This window comes from Sus scrofa, chromosome 14 (assembly GCF_054392235.1).
Source record: "Sus scrofa isolate SSC_HxYL_T2T_F1_AM1 chromosome 14, Sscrofa_HxYL_maternal_Yorkshire_Landrace_v2.0, whole genome shotgun sequence".
NCBI classification, from domain to species: Eukaryota; Metazoa; Chordata; class Mammalia; order Artiodactyla; family Suidae; genus Sus; species Sus scrofa.
In genome coordinates this window covers 61632443-61638738 of record NC_139396.1, presented here as the reverse complement: position 1 = coordinate 61638738, position 6296 = coordinate 61632443, and positions in this window count along the sequence as shown.

The window sequence follows — 6296 nt, the reverse complement described above, 5'->3', positions numbered from 1 at the left end:
GAACCTGCTACAGTGGATTATTGCCATGATTAAAAAGACTTGCTTAAAAGGCTGTAAATATAACTCTTGTATTTGGCTCTAGGTTATAAGCTCTGCAAGGGTAGGGGTAGACGTGTGTCTCATTCACAATCACATTCTCCAGCCCTGGCACAGGGACTGATTTTAGGCAGGTGCTTATTCAACATCTAGTGTAGGATATGGTCCTGAGGATGGGGGTGATGGTGGAAGAGATTGTAGAGAGTTTTAGCAGAGGAACCTTGCTCTTAAGCAGCTCTTATACCAGCCTAACAGACAGCTCAGAACCTCTATGATAATGAGTGCATTGTTAGGCAATAAATAGGTAGATAATAATGTCGTAGTCCATGGTGGAGATTCTGGCATCAGACTTGTCAAATCTCAACTCCCTGACTTGCTACTGTTCTGATCTTTACTAGCAAGTTTACCTCTCCATGCTTCCATTTCCAATCTTTAAAATAGGAGCCTGCTTCCTAAAGTTGCAAGAATCGAATGAGTTTCCTGAAGCAAAGTGCTTAGTACAGTGCCTGGAACATAGTAATTACTCAGTAGATCTTTGACTATTACTTTTCCTGTTTACTATGTGATTTTGGACAAATACTAATCTTCTGTAAGACTTGTTCTCCTCATCAGTGAAATAAAAATTCAATACTTCCTACCTTGAAGAGTTATTGGGAGAATGAAATGGGAAAATCCCTGAAAAATGCTTAGCACAATGTCTGGTATATGGAAAGTACTTAATAATTTATAGGTGATGATAATAATAAGGTGCTATGGGAGAAAAGAGTAAATTCATTTTGATGGATAGACATTGGGCTAAGAGAAAGTTTTATAATAGGTAAAGGTTTTTTTTTTGGTGACAGCTTTATTGATATATAATTCACATATAGTATAATTTATCCATTTAAAGTTTATAATTAAATAATTTTTAGTATATTCACAAAATTGTGCAACTATCACCATAATCAATCTTAGAATATTATCATCACTTCACAGAGAGACCTGTACTCATTAGCAGTCACTTCCTTCTCCCTAGATCTCCCCTACCACCAACCTCCTAAACCCCAGGCAACCACCGGTTTACTTCCCCTTTCTGTGGATTTGCCTATTGTGGACATCTCATGTAAATGGAATCATACACTGTGGCCTTTTGTTTCTGGCTCCTTTCACTTGGCATCATATCTTCAAGGTTCATCCATGTTATAGCAGGTCTCGGTACTGCATTCCTTTTTTATGGCCAAATGCTATTCCATTGTATAGTGTTGACAAACATTTGGCTTGTTTCTGCTTTTTGGCTGTTATGAATAATGCTGCTATGAGCTCTTATGTACAAACTTTTGTGGGGATTATATTTCATTTCTCAGGGGGTATATCCCTAGGAGTGGAATTGCTGGATTATTGGTAACTCTCTGCTTAACCTTTTTTTTTAGGGCCAAACCTGAGGCATATGGAAGTTTCCAGGCTAGGGGTAGAATTGGAGCTGCAGCTGCTGGCCTGCACCACAGCCACAACAATACAGGATCCAAACCACCTCTGCAATCTATGCTGTAGCTTGCAGCAACACTTCATCCTTAACCCACTAAGTGAGGTGAGGGATGAAATCCACATCCTCAAAGAGACTAGTCAGGTTCTTAACCTGCTGAGCCACAATGAGAACTCCTGTTTAAACTTTTGAGCACAAGCTTTTCCAGACTGTTTTCCATAGAGTTGTACCATTTTACATTCCCACCAGCAATGTACAAAGGATCTGATTTCTCCACATCTTTACTAACACTTGGTATTATCTATCTTTCTGATTACAGCTATCCTAGTGGGTGGGAAGTGGTGTCTCACTGTGGCTTTGATTTGAACTCCTCTGATGGCTAATGACATTGGGCATCTTGTTATGTGCTTATTGGCCATATACACATCTTCTTTGGAGAAATGTCTACTCGGATCCTTTGCTCATTTTTAACTGAGTTATATGTCTTTTTTTTTTTTTTTTTTTTTCCTTTTTTAAGGCCACACTCTCGGCATATGGAGGTTCCCAGGCTAGGGGTCTAATTGGAGCTGTTGCCACCGGCCTACACCACAGCCATAGCAATGCAGGATCCAAGCCACATCTGTGACCTACACCACAGCTCACAGCAACTCTGGATCCTTAACCCACTGAGCGAGGCCAAGGATCAAACCCGCAACCTCATGTTTCCTAGTTGGATTCGTTTTCTGCTGCGCCACAATGGGAACTCCTATATATCTTTTTATTATTGAGTTGTACAGCTTCTTTATGTATTCTAGATACAAGTCTCTTATCAAATATATGACTTGCAAAATTCTTCTCCTATTCTTGGGTTGTTTATTTCACTTTCTTGTTGGTGTCCTTTGAAGCACAAAGGTTTTAATTTTAATGATGTCCAGCTGATCGTTCTTTTTATAGTTTACATTTAGGTCTTTGAACCATTTTGAAGTGATTTTTTTCTTTTTAAACAAGTCTTTTTTTGAAAAATTTTTTGTCGAACCCAAACCTGTGGATGTTCCCCGGCCAGGGATTAAAACTGTGTCGAAGTTGCGACCTTCACCACATCTATGGCAATGTGAGGTCCTTAACCCACTGCACCACAAGGGAACTTCTTTGAATCAATTTTTTTATATGGTGTGATGAAGAGGTGCCACTTAATTCTTTTGAATGTGGACATCCAGTTGAAAAGACTGTTCGTTTCTGTTGAATTGTGTCCTTATCTTTATCAAAAAATCAGCTGTGTCTCAATGGGATCAGCAGTGTCTTGGGAGCTCTGGGACTTGGGTCCAATTCCCAGCCCAGCACAGTGGGTTAAGGATCTGGGATTGCCACAGCTGCGGCTTAGGTCGAGACTGAAGCTTGGATCTGATCACTAGCCCATATGCCTCAGGGCAGCCAAAAAAAAAATTAGTTGATCATAAATGTAAGGGTTTATTTCTGACCTCAAATCTATTCTATTGATCTATATGTACGTCCTCATGCCAGTTCCACACTGTCCTGAAGTAACTGAATTTTGAACTGGACCAAGTTAATCAGACCTGGGAATGCAGTCACAGAGCCTCCTTACCTACAGAATTCTTAAGATGTTTTCATATACATTATCTCACTTAAGTCTCACAGCAACTGAGAGTAAATGGAAGCTCAGAAGGCAGAGTGGCAAATCCCAAGAGACACTCAACGGGAAACAGTGGTGGTTCCAGGATTAACCTGTGGATCCTTTGACTCTTGGTCAAGTGCTCTCATTATTCCAGCCAGCTGCCTGATGGATGAGTCCAGAAATTTAGAAAAAGTAAAAATTATAGAGAAGAATGAGGGTAAAAATGGGGAAAAGTGTGTAAAACACACTAGTTATAAATGTTATTATAAATGTTTGGCTCCTTATTAGCTTATGGTAAATTTTTCCTTCTCCTGTATGGACAAGAAATGGGATGTTCTGGGTAATCCAGGGTTTTGCTTGGGTATTGCATTTTCAGAGAATGAGAACACAGTGAAATACTCTCAACACCAAAACCACACAGACTGTAATTTAATCTTTAATTTTGTTGTTGTTGTCATTCTAGAAGACTCTTTAGTATATTTAAAAATAGTGTTTCTTCAACAGTGGTCCAAGGAAAACCTCAGTTATCAGCATCATCAGATAGAGGTGCTTGTTAAAAAGATGCAGTTTTCAGAGCCCCCATCCACTCTGCATCTGAAAATCACTGGATGATTTTTTTTTTTTTTTAATGCATGTTAAAGTTTGGGAACCACTGTTTTAGAGCAGTGAAAATCAAATGATGAATATTAATTATCATTGCACTTAAAAGATGCAGACCTGCGGCTTAAGTGAGAATTCTGGATAACAGAGTAAAGGGTCTCATTTCCTTAAGGTCTTTGCTAAAACATCACCCTCTCTGTGAGAACTTTCCTGATTTACAATTGCATATCACCATCTCCCCCATGCCTCCACCCTCCCTATTCCCCTTCCTTCTCCCTAGCACTTACCAACATCCACCTGATATATTACTAATTTATCTATCTATCTATCTATCTATCTATCTATCTATCTATCTATCTATCTTCTGACTCCTGTCTCTAGTGAACAAGTTTCACTAGGTAGGTAATAGGAAGATAGCACCTAACACAGTGTCTTAGGTGTTCAATAAACATTTGTGGAATGAATGAAAGTGCCAAGTTGCATCTCGGTGCTTGGGCATGATGTCATTTGCCCACTGTATTTCTCTAAAGGATTTTTTTAAAATATAAAGCAATTTATGCTTGAATTCTCTGAGTGATGTTCAGGGTGCATCAAATTAGAGAGAAAGAGCTGGAACCATATCCTCTAATTGCCTAATTCTGGGGTCTGGGCCCGTTGCTCTAAAGATCATTTTTTTCTTAATATGGCTGAGATCTTCAATTTACTGTGAGGATCATCCATTTACACCTGTATTGTCTGTGAGGGCTACCCCTAGAAGGAATCTTTGTCCCTACTGTGAACAAAGTGAAAGGAAGCAGTGAAACTGGGGTGAACCTGCAGTAGGAGGTTCTGTAAGTTCACCCCACATGTGACAGGTAGTGTCAATAAGCAGAGGCTTCCTCTTTTAAGATCCTGCATGAAGATGCTCATAAATAGATCCTATCTCATGCAGGCTTGGCTGGCTCTGAACAGATGACCTTTACTCATTTCCTACCCTCCAAGCCACCTGCCCAACAGCACCAGCACCAAAATCAATGCTTATGGGCCCCTGGGGCTCCCGGCTCCCTGCAACTCCACACTGGCCCCGTTTTACACACAGGAAACCAGAGGTTTAGACTTAGGAATAGTCAGTGCCCTAACACCAGAGGTACTCCCCACTGACCCCCAGGAGTCTCTTCCAGGACACACCTGATGTTCCAGTTTGTACTAAAATGGTGAGAAATGCCCCATGGTGGGGTGTCCCCCACCCCCAGTCCAGGGAATTCTGAGAAATTGTGGTTTGAGTCTGATGATAAACAAACAAACAAACAAACAAACCAACCAACAAACAAAAAACAGGAAAAAGCAAGTTGTTTCTAGTGTCATGCATACAGGGTGGCAGGATATACCTGCTGAGTGTTCCCAGAAGGTCCCAGAGGAAACCATTAACTTGAGTCTCTCACGTTCTTATCCCAGAGGTAGTTGGGGTGGGGGCAGGGGAGGTGTACTAAGAGGAGGGGGATGGGCACCCTTACAGAGGTCAGGGTTGTGTTGCCCAGAGCTCTAGCACACATTAATAAAAAGGTGGGTGACTTGAGAATGGAGGTCAAGGTGGGCAAGGAACTTGTCATCAAGGACTGTCACTGGGTTACACTGGCTAGATTGAAGGTGGGTGGGGGAAGGAGTGGGAGGCAATTGGGCGGGAGTGGCTTATGTGGCACTGAGACCCCCAGCAGGGTTAGGGATTTGAGCAGGAGTGGCTGGCTGCCTCAGCCTTTGGCTTTGACAGTTTCTTGGCTGATTTCAGCCAGGGGATTGAGGCGGGTACATGGATTTGGAGAAGGGGAGACAGGGAGAGTACTCTTGATCCAGAGGTGATCCAGGATGGGCTTCCTCCGGGTTCCCAGGCTAGAGGGAGGGAGTTTAAGGGGGTGGGTGAGATGGTTCCCAGGAGCCTGGGGCGAAAACACTGGAGGATCTCAGAGACCTAGAAGCCAGGGTGGGGGGGAGAAGGAAGCCGGGAAGGCATTTGCCTCCATGGGGAGTGGTCTAAATTGAGATGGACTGAGAGAAGTCACTCCAAACACAGTGGGCCGGCAGCTTAGGTACTTCCAATCCGATGGGGTGGGGTTAGAACTCTGCAAAAAAAAAAAGAGGGGGGGTCATTGTAGCGGAAGATGCACAGCTGAGCCACCAGTCTCTAAGCTAAAAACGGGAGGCTCTAGAGCCGCTGACCTTTCTTACAGCTTCCGTGGGGAGTGGACGGGGAGACTCTGGAACCGGCGTTCCCGAATCTAGACAGAAGTCCGAGTAGGGCTGACAAGAGTGAGCCAGGGAGAGAGGGAAACAGTGGCGACGCCTCACACCCGAGGGTGGGGGGTGGGGGGCCGCGGGGCACGGCAAACTAAAGACCCGAGCTCGGGGCTGGGAGTTTTCTTCGACTCTGGACGAAGGGGTTTGGGGGACCTGAGGGGAATTCTCACTCGGAGACCGAAAGGGTTGAGGAGAACTGACACGGTTTCTACTGGGTGCTGGTGGAGGCTTCCCGCTCGGGACGCGAGGCACTGAGAGGGGTTCCCACATTGCATATGGGGGACATGGGACACTGGGAGTGGACTGAGGGCCAAT